Genomic DNA, 11454 nt, shown 5'->3' with positions numbered 1-11454 from the left:
TTTGGGGTCAGGAAGATGGGCTGATCTAGATGCAATGTGTCCCACTGCTGCAGGAATCCTTTCTGGAAAGGTCTCATTCTCAAATAATAATTTCACCATGGGAGCCACTGCGACCATGGTCCCAATAATTTTCAAGTACTAATGAGCTTGGAGATGAGTGGTTGAGAGGGCGCAAAGAATTCTATCCCGGACCACTGAGACTTTCACTTCTGGAAGAGACAGCGTTGCTCTCACTGTATTGAGCAAGGCCCCGAGATAGAGGAGGGACTGAGTTTGAGTTAAATATCTCTTCTCTACATTCAGCAGCCATTTGAATGTCTGGAGAGTAGACACAACATGATCTAGGTGTTCCAACAACTGATCTTTGTTTTGAGACAGAAGGAGGAGGTCGTCCAGATAATGATGGAGCCAAATGCCTCTTGTCCTCAGCAGAGCTACCACAGCCAACAAGACTTTTGAAAAGGTCCGTGGAGACGTGGAAAGCCCGAAGGGGAGACAAGTAAATTGCAGGTGCGAGTGACCTACGGCAAACCGGAGATACCTCTTAAACTCCTCTGCAACAGGGACATGAAAATAAGCATCCTTTAGATCTATGGACACCATCCAGTGTGCTGGCTGGACAGCTTGCTGGATAGATAGAAGTGTTTCCATCTTGAACCTTTCCCTCTTGAAGAACCGGTTTAGAAAAGTCAAATCGATAACTGGTCTCCATGAGCCGTTTTTCTTCTAGACCAATAAAAGAGGGGAGTAAATTCCCTGGCCTCGCTCGGGCTCTGGCACAGAAATGACAGCCCCTTGAGACACCAGAGACTCTATGTAGGAAAGTAGTACCTGGCGTTTCTTTCCTGAATATGGTAGAGATGTCGGCAGGAATCTTGACCTGGGTGTTTCGCCAAAGACCCAGTTGTGTCCAGATGAGACTTTCCTGACAGTCCAGGGGTCCCGGATTGAGGCCGCCCAGACATGCCGGAAGTGTAGCAGCCGAGCCCCCACCCGACATACCTGAGCAGGCCCAATCTCAAAAGGACTTCGTAGGTTCACGGTCACCAGAAGGGACACTCTTCAAAGTCTTCCGAGAGGAGGATTGTCTTGACCTCCAATTGCGGCCAAACTCTCTGCCGGGCCTGTAGGTGCGTGCCTCTCTGGTGTGATCTGGGACATATCTCCTGGGTTGCCCCTTCTTCATATTAAGAAGGCGTCGATCCTGGGGAAGAAAACCCGACTTACCGCTTGTAGATCGGGTTATGGCCTCATCCAGCTTATTCCCAAAGATTGAGGAACCCTCAAAAGGAATCCGACACCAGACTTGCTTGGATGCTGAGTCTGTGACCCAGGGGTGGAGCCAAAGAGCCCGCTTTGCTGTCACTGAGGACAACATAACCCTAGAAAGAAGATGGATCAGGTCTATAGAAGCCTCCCCCAGAAAAGACGTGGCCATCCTTAGTTCCTGAATCGGGGAACTTCTGGCCACCTCCTCCGACACGCTACGAAAGGATTCATCCACAGAATCGGCCCACAACTCCATAGCCTTGGACAAAGCTGCTAAGGCCAAGGCCGGTTTACAGTCCATACCTGCCATTAAATAGATCCTCTTCAGATCCGAATCCATCCTTCTGTCCAGAGGATCCTTAAAAGAGACTGTGTCCTCTAACGGGAGGGTCACATGTTTGACCAGCCTCATTACCGCTGCGTCCACCAAGGGAGGAGATTCTAGGTTTTTCACATCCTCTTCCTTGAAAGGATACAATCTGGACATCTTGGAGAGCATGGAGTTCTTCCTCTCCACCTTACTCCATTCATCTGAAATAATCTCCCCCAACTCACCCAGAAAGGGGAAGTTAAGACGCTCCTTGCTGAGTTGTTTAAAGAATTTCTTCTGTTTTGGAGGCGATACAGCTGGATCTTCCTAATTCAGAGTCTCTCTGACCGCTTTAACGAGGGAAGGCACGAGGGCGAATTCAAAGCCCAAACAAGGGTCCTCAACCTCAGAGTCACTGTCCGAAAAGGAAAGCTGATGGGTGACTGGGATGAGAGGATTCAAAATCTTCCTGAGGCTGTACTCTCGCAGGAGGAGAACTTGGAGGAATCACCTCAGAGCCTTGGATCTGGCCGACACCCAATGCCGCTAAGGAGTCCTTGACAACTCTCTTCACAAGGGCTTACAGACGTTGATCGGAGCTATCCCTCTCTCCCACAGCCTAGGAGAAGCATTTGTCACACATGGACTTGCCTTCAGGGATTTGGGTGCCACAACCCCAACAATCCGCTCTGTCCGGGTGTTGTGAGGGGCCAGCTGATGCAGACGCCTTCTTATGACGCGGGGACCTCCGAGTGGATCTTGAGGAAGAATGCCGGTGATGCGATCTTGATCGATGCTCATTCCTGTGAGAGGAGTGTCGAGCATCCGACCGGGAAGGGCTGTAAAACAAAGGAAACAAAGCGGACAATGACTGGGAGCCAGGAACATAATTGATGCTCCAATCCCCCCCTTTAAGCACCCCAACCCCCAAAGCCCTGAGTACCTGTTAAGGGCGGGCTGACTACAGGAGGGCGGAGAAGTTTCCATTCTGGCGCTGACCTGCAGGGATGAGCCGGACAACGGGATCAGAGAAGGAAGAGGGTGATAGGGGACACCCATAACCCTGGGAGCCAGTGTACTCACGAGACCAGAGAGGCTTGAACACAGAGCAGCAGCAGAAGAAGAATCGATTCACAGCAGCAAAAAAAATGGCCTTCCTACAGCAGAATGTGTATACACACACTCTGCTGACATTCTGAGAGATTTTAAATATGGCGCCCGCTGATGTCGCTACTGCGAATGCGCGAAAACCAAGCCTCGTTCCGAGGCGCTCGTGCATGCGCAGTAGGCCGAAAAACTGGCGGCCGGTCAGGAAGTGAATGCTGACCGGCCCCGGACCACTAGCCACAAGGAAAAAGCAGGAAAAAAACAGGTAACATAAAAACCTGCCCCAAATAACAATTAGCTGCCATGGAGTGAAAAATAAAGGACACAGTACTCACTGCGGACCACTAGCCACCAGGGATCCTTTAGCCACCAGGGATGGATATGCACACACCGGACTTTCACATGGGGACAGGCCACCCGCAGCAGCTGGGTTCTCTGGCCAAGGCCGCATGTAGAAATTCTAGCCCTACTCAATACCCCGCAGCAGCTGGGGCTTAGTGGACAATACTTAATACCAAGCTGGCAGAATCATCCATCTCCTGGGATCCAAACGGGTAGGATACAGGTAATCCTTAGGAGGACATAAAAGGAACACGTGTGCTGAACAGGTGCAAAGATTTATGAGAGTGGATGTCCTATAGGGTAGGTTTGGAGGTGGGACTAAACCCGATACGTATGCTGCCATGGAGTCTGTCAGGAAATTTCCATTTCCAAAACGTCCCTTCCTGTTCCAGACAATTAACGCTGCTTTAGTGGTTAGGGGATTCCCCTAATAGACACCTGTACCTCAGAACAGTCCCTGTATGAGGATTTCTCCTTACATTTTGTTCTGGAGACAACTCTAAAATTGCATTTCCTCTCACTTTTTGTCTTTGTGACAATAGATATCAGGGCAAACAGAGTGGTGGATCTCTCCAGTGTGGACATGGATAGCAAAAAAAAAAACTTGACACAGGTTCGACCTTCCAGACAATTGGGGAAGACTTCCAGGTTTTTTTTTTCTGTCTGTGGGGATATTTTCCTTGGATCACGGACATCCTTGAAAGAAGTGGGGAGAGCAGTTGTCACCAGGACAGGAAGACACAGGCAGCACTTAAAATATTGGCAGAAGTTATAACCGTTTCTTCACAATTCTAATGTAGCTAGGTACTGGCACAAGGACTTTAAAATGATGTTTCAAGTTTACTGAACTGATTTTCTGTGGGACAGCATACCTATTTGTTAGGTGTCAATGACTTTTATTACTCTATTCTGATAGGCCCAGATCAGGTGCCAGAGGGGAGGATGTGTTAACCACTTAAGCCCCGGAGGATTTTCCTGCTCAAAGACCAGGGCCTATTTTGCGATTCGGCGCTGTACCCAAATGAAATTGACGTCCTATTTTTTCCTACAAACAGAGCTTTCTTTTGGTGGTATTTGATCACCTGTGCGATTTTTACTTTTTGCGCTATAAACAAAAAAAGAGCGACAATTTTAAAAAAAATAACAATATTTTTCACATTTTTTTATATGAAATTCCCCAAACAAAAAAATGTAAAAATCAAAATTTTTTAACATTTTAGGCCAATTTGTTTTCTGCTACATATGGTTGGTAAAAAAATTTGCAATAAGCGTATTTTGATTGGTTTGCACAAAAGTTATTGCGTCTACTAACTACCGGAAAGATTTATGTCATTTTTATTGTTTTTTTTTTACTAGTAATGGTGGGGACATGCGATTTTTTTTCTGGGACTGCGACATTGCGGCGGACAGATTGGACCCTTGACTGACATTTTTGACACTTTTGGGGGGACCAGTGACATTACTACAGTAATCAGTGCTATAAATATGCACTGTTACTGTAAAAATGACACTGGCAGGGAAGGGGTTAACTTTATTGGTGATCAGTGGGTTAAATGTATCCCTAGGGGCATGATTCTAACTGGCTTGTGATGTAAACACAGAGACATATGATCCTACATGGCAGGATCATATGATCTCTGCAGGTACATCAGGGAGAATAACAGGCGGCTTTGTTTATATTAGCCGCCTGCCTTTCTCTCTCTCCAGCGGGAGATTGCGAGTGACCGGCGGACATCGGAGCTGCCGGTCACTCGCGCGGGGATGTTAGTGAACGAGTGGGGGCGGGAGCGTGCCTCCGGCAGCAAGCGCTCGCCCCCTAGAGGCTCGTAGGCGAGCGACGTAGCCCTACGTTGGTTTGCCTGTACGGGGCTGACTGCCGCAGTAAATAGTCGCGCGGGGGTCGGCAATCGGTTAAAGAAGTGGATCATGGGATAGCTAGTTCTGTTTTCCCTTTGCAGAACTGTGCTTTATTGGCGAGAAACTACCTTTTCTAGAAGGCTCAGTAGCAGTATACTGGCTGTTACTACTGTGCCCTAAGGTGTGCTTGCTACAGTTTAACCTGATTTGCTGATTTATTTAAGAAAATCTGGGACCAGTCATTGCTAGTCTTTGGGAAAGGGAGGGGTATTATTAGCATAGTGGGGGGGGGGTTATTATTAGCAATATTAGGATAGTGGGTCTCTGTCTAGAGTTATTTGTTAATGTGTGTGAGCTGGTTTAGCAAAAACAATTGCAGTCATGCTCACATTGGTGTCGGTAATCTCTGTTAAGGGGTGTGTCAGAGTGGTTGCGGCAGTGTTATTGAGATACTTGGGTCTTAACTCATACTCAGAGATTGTATTTATTCTGCAGCTCCTTCAGGTGCGCGCTACACTAAAAATGATAATTTTTATGTCCTTTTTGGAAGGATTTTCCATCATTTCTTGTCCTTACAGAAATGAGATATCTCCCTAATGGAGACACAAGTGGAAATAAAAAACAGACAGAGGTTCTATCCCTTCAATGCTCTATCCAAAACAAAGCAAACAAAATAAATGTTGGAATTAGGCTTAAAAATGTTGAGGTGATAAAAATACGTGAAATTAAAATTCCATTTTTTTTTTAAATTAAAATAAAAACAAAGTTATACTTACCTGCTCTGTACAATGGTATTGAACAAAGTAACCCCTTATCTCCTCTCCTGGGGACCCCCACCAGCGCTGTTCATTCCTCTTCTTCTAAAAATGCCCGCAGAGCAAGTCATGCTCTAGGGGGGAACTCAAATGGACGCGCTTCTGAGCTGGACTGTATGGGTCAGAAGGCACACACAGCTTGGCTCAGCCAAGCCCTCCTACTCCTTTCTAACAGGATTTGGCTAACAGCAACATAAGCCAATGGCTCTCAAAGCCTGTAAATGCAGGAAGAGAGGAGAGCGGGCTGCTGGTGGGTAAAGCAGTGGATTAATAATGGTGTCAGGTAAGGGTTTAGGAACAAGGGGGTGTAAAAAGAGCTATGGGAACGTTTTTACCTTAATGCAGGAACATGCATTAAGGCAAAAAACATTTTACCTTAAATGACTCGCTCATCCATACAGATAGCAAAAACGAGGTAGTATGTAGCAGGAGGTCAAGAATTCAAAATCATACCATCTTATAATTTATGTAAAAAGCCGGGAACATTGCAAAATACAAAAATTACACTTCTGAGCCAACCCATGCAAAACAATACAAGTGTGATATACAGAAAATTCTTATATTTCATTTTAATTCTTTTGACTGGGCATAGCAGAAACAAGCATTTCTGCAAACGCGTGAAAAACACACTAAAACGTGTGACACACTTGTGCTGCTGTTGTTTCCTAATGGCACCCCAAATGCAGGTAGTTTGGTACATAAGCTTCATCAGCGCATGGGGAAGGAAATTGGCTAAACAGAGTAGCAGTCATGAGTTTTGGTGAGCATTTTGTATGTGACAAAAGTGAAAAATTCACTTGGATCAGTGCCAAAATTTGGTATATGAGCTTCTTTAGCGCATGGGGAAGGAGATCGGCTACACACACAGACTAGGTAAATTACAGGGAATGAGGGAGGGGGAATAAGGAGATGCAGAGATACTGAGGAGAGAGCTGGATGATAGAGGCCACGCTATCATGGATCAGCAGCCATGATAAGCGTGGATAGTACACACAGGGGAACAGAGAAAAAAGGCAGGATCAGCCAGGTATTGTACAACATAGAAAGGGACAATAGACATGGCAAAAGCACTGTGTGTTAATCTTGTGCCTTAAAGAAACAAAGGCTTTTCTTTTTCTTTTTTTACAGTTACAACCACTTTAAGCATTTTTTTTTTCACTAGATAATTTTCCCATATTTTACATCTCAGTGACAATGATTAGAGATGGGCCAAACACCCCCCAGTTCGGTTCGTGCGAGAACTCTAGAACATCACAAAAGTTTCGACCTGAACAGTGAACACTATTGAAGTCTATGGGACCCAAACTTGAAAAATCAAAAGTCCCCATTATGAAGGTTTATATGCAAATTATTGGCCATAAAACAATATGGGGGCCTGGCTACTGCCCTGGGGGACATGTACCAATGCAAAAAAAACTTTTAAAAAAGATTGTTTTTAAAGAAGCAGTGAGTTTAATGATGCTTAAAGTTAAGCAATAAAAATGAAAAATTCCTTTAAATATAGTGCTGTTGTTCCCTTAGTCTGCTTGTAAAGTTATGCATCTGTACCATGCACAGAACCTGCTGCAGCAAAACTGACATTTCTAAACAAAAAAATATTGACATTTAAATAGATTTTCCCTGCAAGATTTCTTAATGTTGTAAACAACAGCCTGGGGAGCCAGTCTGTATGATGTGCCACAATTTAGTGCACTCGGAACAAGATTCAAGGTTTTTTGGATAAATTCTTGGGTCTCTTTCTCCGACTTTGGATGGGAATAACAAATGTTTGTACCACAGTTAGCAAGCCTTATGTGAAGAAGCCAAATTATAGTACACTCAGGGCAAGATTAACATTTTTTTTTTAATTTAAAGTCTGGTGTCTCTTTCCCAGACTTGGCAGGTGTGGAAAAATTGGGGTTTGGGTGTTGGTGGTGCCTTCACTCTATAACCCCATATATATAGGTTATATTCTTGAAAGCAAGAATTGGCCTTGCTGTAAAAAATTAAAATGTGTTGCCCTGGTCAAACAGATGTGGAAAAATTAGTCTTTGGGTGTTGGTGGTGCCTTCACCCCGCAACCTCCTAGAGGTACTCTTGATAAAAGTAAGAATTTGGCCTTCCTGTAAAAAATATAAATTTGATGCCCCAATCAAACAGTTGTGAAAAACTGGGCTTTGGGTGTTGGTGGTGCCTTAACCCTGTAACCTTATAGAGGTACTCTTGATTAAAGCAAGAATTGACCTTGATATAAAAGATTTAAATTTGGTGGCCCCTCAAACAGTTGCAGAAAAATTGGTCCTTGGGTGTTAATTGTGCCTATGAAACCTATACCAAAAAATGAGTTCAAGATGAAATTAACACCCACAAAGCTAGGCAGCCTAGACAGTCTTGCAGAGATCTGAGAGCCCAATAACACTTAATCAGCCACATTGGCATCAGGGGCTTGATAGCTGCTGCTAATCCAGGACTGATTCATTTTGACAAATGTCCAATAGAGTTTAGGGACAAACGTGCTTTTATCTGTCACAAAATCTCCGGCAGCACTGAATGCCAGTTCGGAAAGCACGATGGATGTAGGGAAGCCCAGCAGCTCGATTGCATACTGGGCAAGTTCTGGCCAGGGGTCTATTCTCATGACCCAGTAACCCAGTGTATCTTCTACTGGAAAGCTCTCCCCTTCTCCACCGCTCCTCCTTTGACCAACAGAAGCCTTAAAACTAGTTTTTCCATGAGACTGTAACCTACCAGAGTCTGGAAAGGCGTTACATAATGTAGTAAAGTGTAAGGTATTAGAGAGGTGTAAGGTATTATGCTTGGGGGCAAAAAACATAAATGCAAATTATACTCTGGGGGGGGACCTCTGGGGGAATCCAGAGTGGAGAAGGATTTGGGGTTTCTAGTGGAAGATAGACTAAGTAATAGCATGCAATATCAAGCTGCAGCTGTCAAAGCCGGCAGAATATTAGCATGCATAAGGAAGAGGATATACTCCAGAGATAAAGCTATAATCCTGCCAGTTTATAAAACCCTGGTTTGGCCACACCTGGAGTATTCTGTCCAGTTCTGGTCACCAATCCTCAGAAAGGATGTGCTGGAACTGGAAAGAGTCCAAAGAAGGGCAACAATTTATTCTCCTTAGAGAGGAGACGCCTGAGAGGGAACATGATAGTGATTTACAAATACATCAATGGCGATCCTAGCATAGGTAGAAAACGATTTAGTCCAAGGAGTGCAAGAAGGCACGTGGCCACACAATGAGATTAGAGGAGAGGGGTTTATTCTTAAACTGCGTAAGGGGTTCTTCACTATAAGGGCGGTGAGAATGTGTAACTCTCTTCCACAATTAGTGGTAGCTGCGGAGAGTATGGCTACTTTAACCACTTGCCGACCGAGTACGGTAATAGTACTGCGGCAAAGTGGTTCGTTATCGTCTGACGACGTAGTATTAACGTCGTCAGACACTCCCCCTTCTGGGCGGCGCTTGCGCGCCGCCGGAGGCTCGCTCCCGCTGTTTTCATTCACAGCGGGAGTCGGGCCAGGGGAGGAGCAGCGGCGATCGCCGCTGCTCTGCCCCGATCGCCGGGGATCTAGTGTGGAGATCCGCCCGCTGTGTGTAAACACAGCGGGCGGATCTCCATAGTGACAGGGAGTGACAGATCGGACTGTTCAGCATAGCTGGACATCCGATCTGTCCATGACTCACTCAGGCCCCTCCCCCCCTACACGTCAGTAAGCACCAGGCATACATTAACCCCTCCCTCTCCAATAAAATTAACCCCTTCCCTGCCAGTGTCATTTTTACAGTAACAGTGCATATATATAGCACTGATTACTGCAGTAATGTCACTGGTAACCCCAAAAGTGTCAAAAATGTCAGTCAAGGGTCCGATCTGTCCGCCGCAATGTCGCAGTCCCACAAAAAAAATCGCAGATCGCCGCCATTACGCGTTAAAAAAAAAAACACCAAAAATGACAGAAATCTTTCCCTTTGTTAGTAAACGCAATAACTTTTGCGCAAACCAATCAAAATACGCTTATTGTGATTTTTTTTACCAAACATAGGTAGCAGAAAACAAATTGGCCAAAAATTTTTTAAAAAATTGGTTTTTACATCTTTTTTGGGGGGAATTTCATATAAAAAAATGTTAAAAATATTGTTATTTTTTCAAAATAAACGCTCTTTTTTTGTTTATAGCGCAAAAAGTAAAAATCGCACAGGTGATCAAATACCACCAAAAGAAAGCTCTGTTTGTGGGAAAAAAAGGACGTAAATTTCGTTTGGGTACGGCGTCGCACGACCGCGCAATTGTCAGTTGAAGTCGCACAGCGCCGAATCGCAAAAAGTGGCCTGGACGGAAGACAGCAAAATCCTCCGGTGGTAAAGTGGTTAAAGACTCTTGGACATGCATCTCACAGATCACAACATTCAGGGTTATGGTTAAATGAGCAGGCCACTGACACACACACACACACACACCTGTTCAGGTTGAACTGGATGGACTGATGTCTTTATTCAACCTCAACTACTATGTAACTATGTAACATAAGCTTCATTAACTTCTTCTTACTCCTCTTTAAGGTGTCCTCAAGATATTTTATCCTGTGCTCCCTCTGCGAGGGCAGGATGAGTTCCAAGACTTTCCCCTTGTAACGGTGGTTGCACAAAATATCGGGTCCTTTCGTAGTCTTTGAAGAATAAGAGAACCCATGCACCATAAGTTTGCGGTGGCATGAGAAGCAGAGTCTTCGGGGTCACTGAAGATTATAGTATCTGGTACTGCCTGCTCCCAGCCGCGTACTACACCCAATGTTTCTGGGGACTGAAAACCATCTCTTAAGGTTTGATATATGTCTTCCTCTGCTTCTATGCCTCCAAAAATGCCGGAATCCTTCCCCTCTTCTTGTGTGTTCTGTGGCATCACAAGAATGGTGTCTGCATGAAGTGGGCCTTGGGAGGAAAGAAAGTCCTCTTCTTCCTCCCGCTGCTCTGCCTTGAGTGCCCTGTCCATAATGCCACACAGAGTATGCCCCAGAAAGAACACAAGAGGGATTCTGTCACTGATGCATGCATTGTCGCAGCTCACCATCCTTGTCGCCTCCTCAAATGGTGACAGTACAGCGCATGCATCCTTTATCAGCAGCCATTGATGTTGGGAAAGAAAACCGAGCTGCCCTGAGCCTGTCATTGTTCCATACTCACACGGGTACTCTTTGATGGCCCTCTGCTGCATGTGCAGCTGCTGCAGCATTGCCAAAGTTGAGTTCCACCTGGTGGGCATGTCACAAATCAGGCAGTTTAAGGGCAGGTGGAATTCCCACTGAATTTCAGCAAATTGAACACTGGCTAAACATAACTGCCTGAAATGGCTACAGACTCTTCTGGCCTACCTTAGAAGATCTTGCAAAACTGGATGGTTTAGTAAGCCAGTTCACCACCTCCTCCACATGCTGTGGCTGGATAGCACAGGCAACCTCACTAAACAGAAACAAGTGCACCCTGCCTTAGGACGGACCACATCTACCTTTGCCTGTGGACACAGACGCTGCTGGCCCCCTCATAGTGGCATGAGAAAGTGTCTGCCTCTCCCTGTTGGCCTCCCAGACATGATGCGGGGGGGGGGGAACTGATTACTCAAATTTAATAGAAACTGGGAAGTGTGTGATTGGATGTGCTTTATAGAATTAAAAGCAGTGTTTGGTGCACTTTAAATTAAGTACTGATGGTGATAAAAAAAGAGAAAACTATAAAAAAAATAAATATATAAGAAAGGG

The sequence above is a fragment of the Pelophylax lessonae genome (genome assembly GCF_965119305.1).
Source record: "Pelophylax lessonae genome assembly, chromosome: 5".
Taxonomy (NCBI): domain Eukaryota; kingdom Metazoa; phylum Chordata; class Amphibia; order Anura; family Ranidae; genus Pelophylax; species Pelophylax lessonae.
This window is presented reverse-complemented; position numbering follows the sequence as displayed.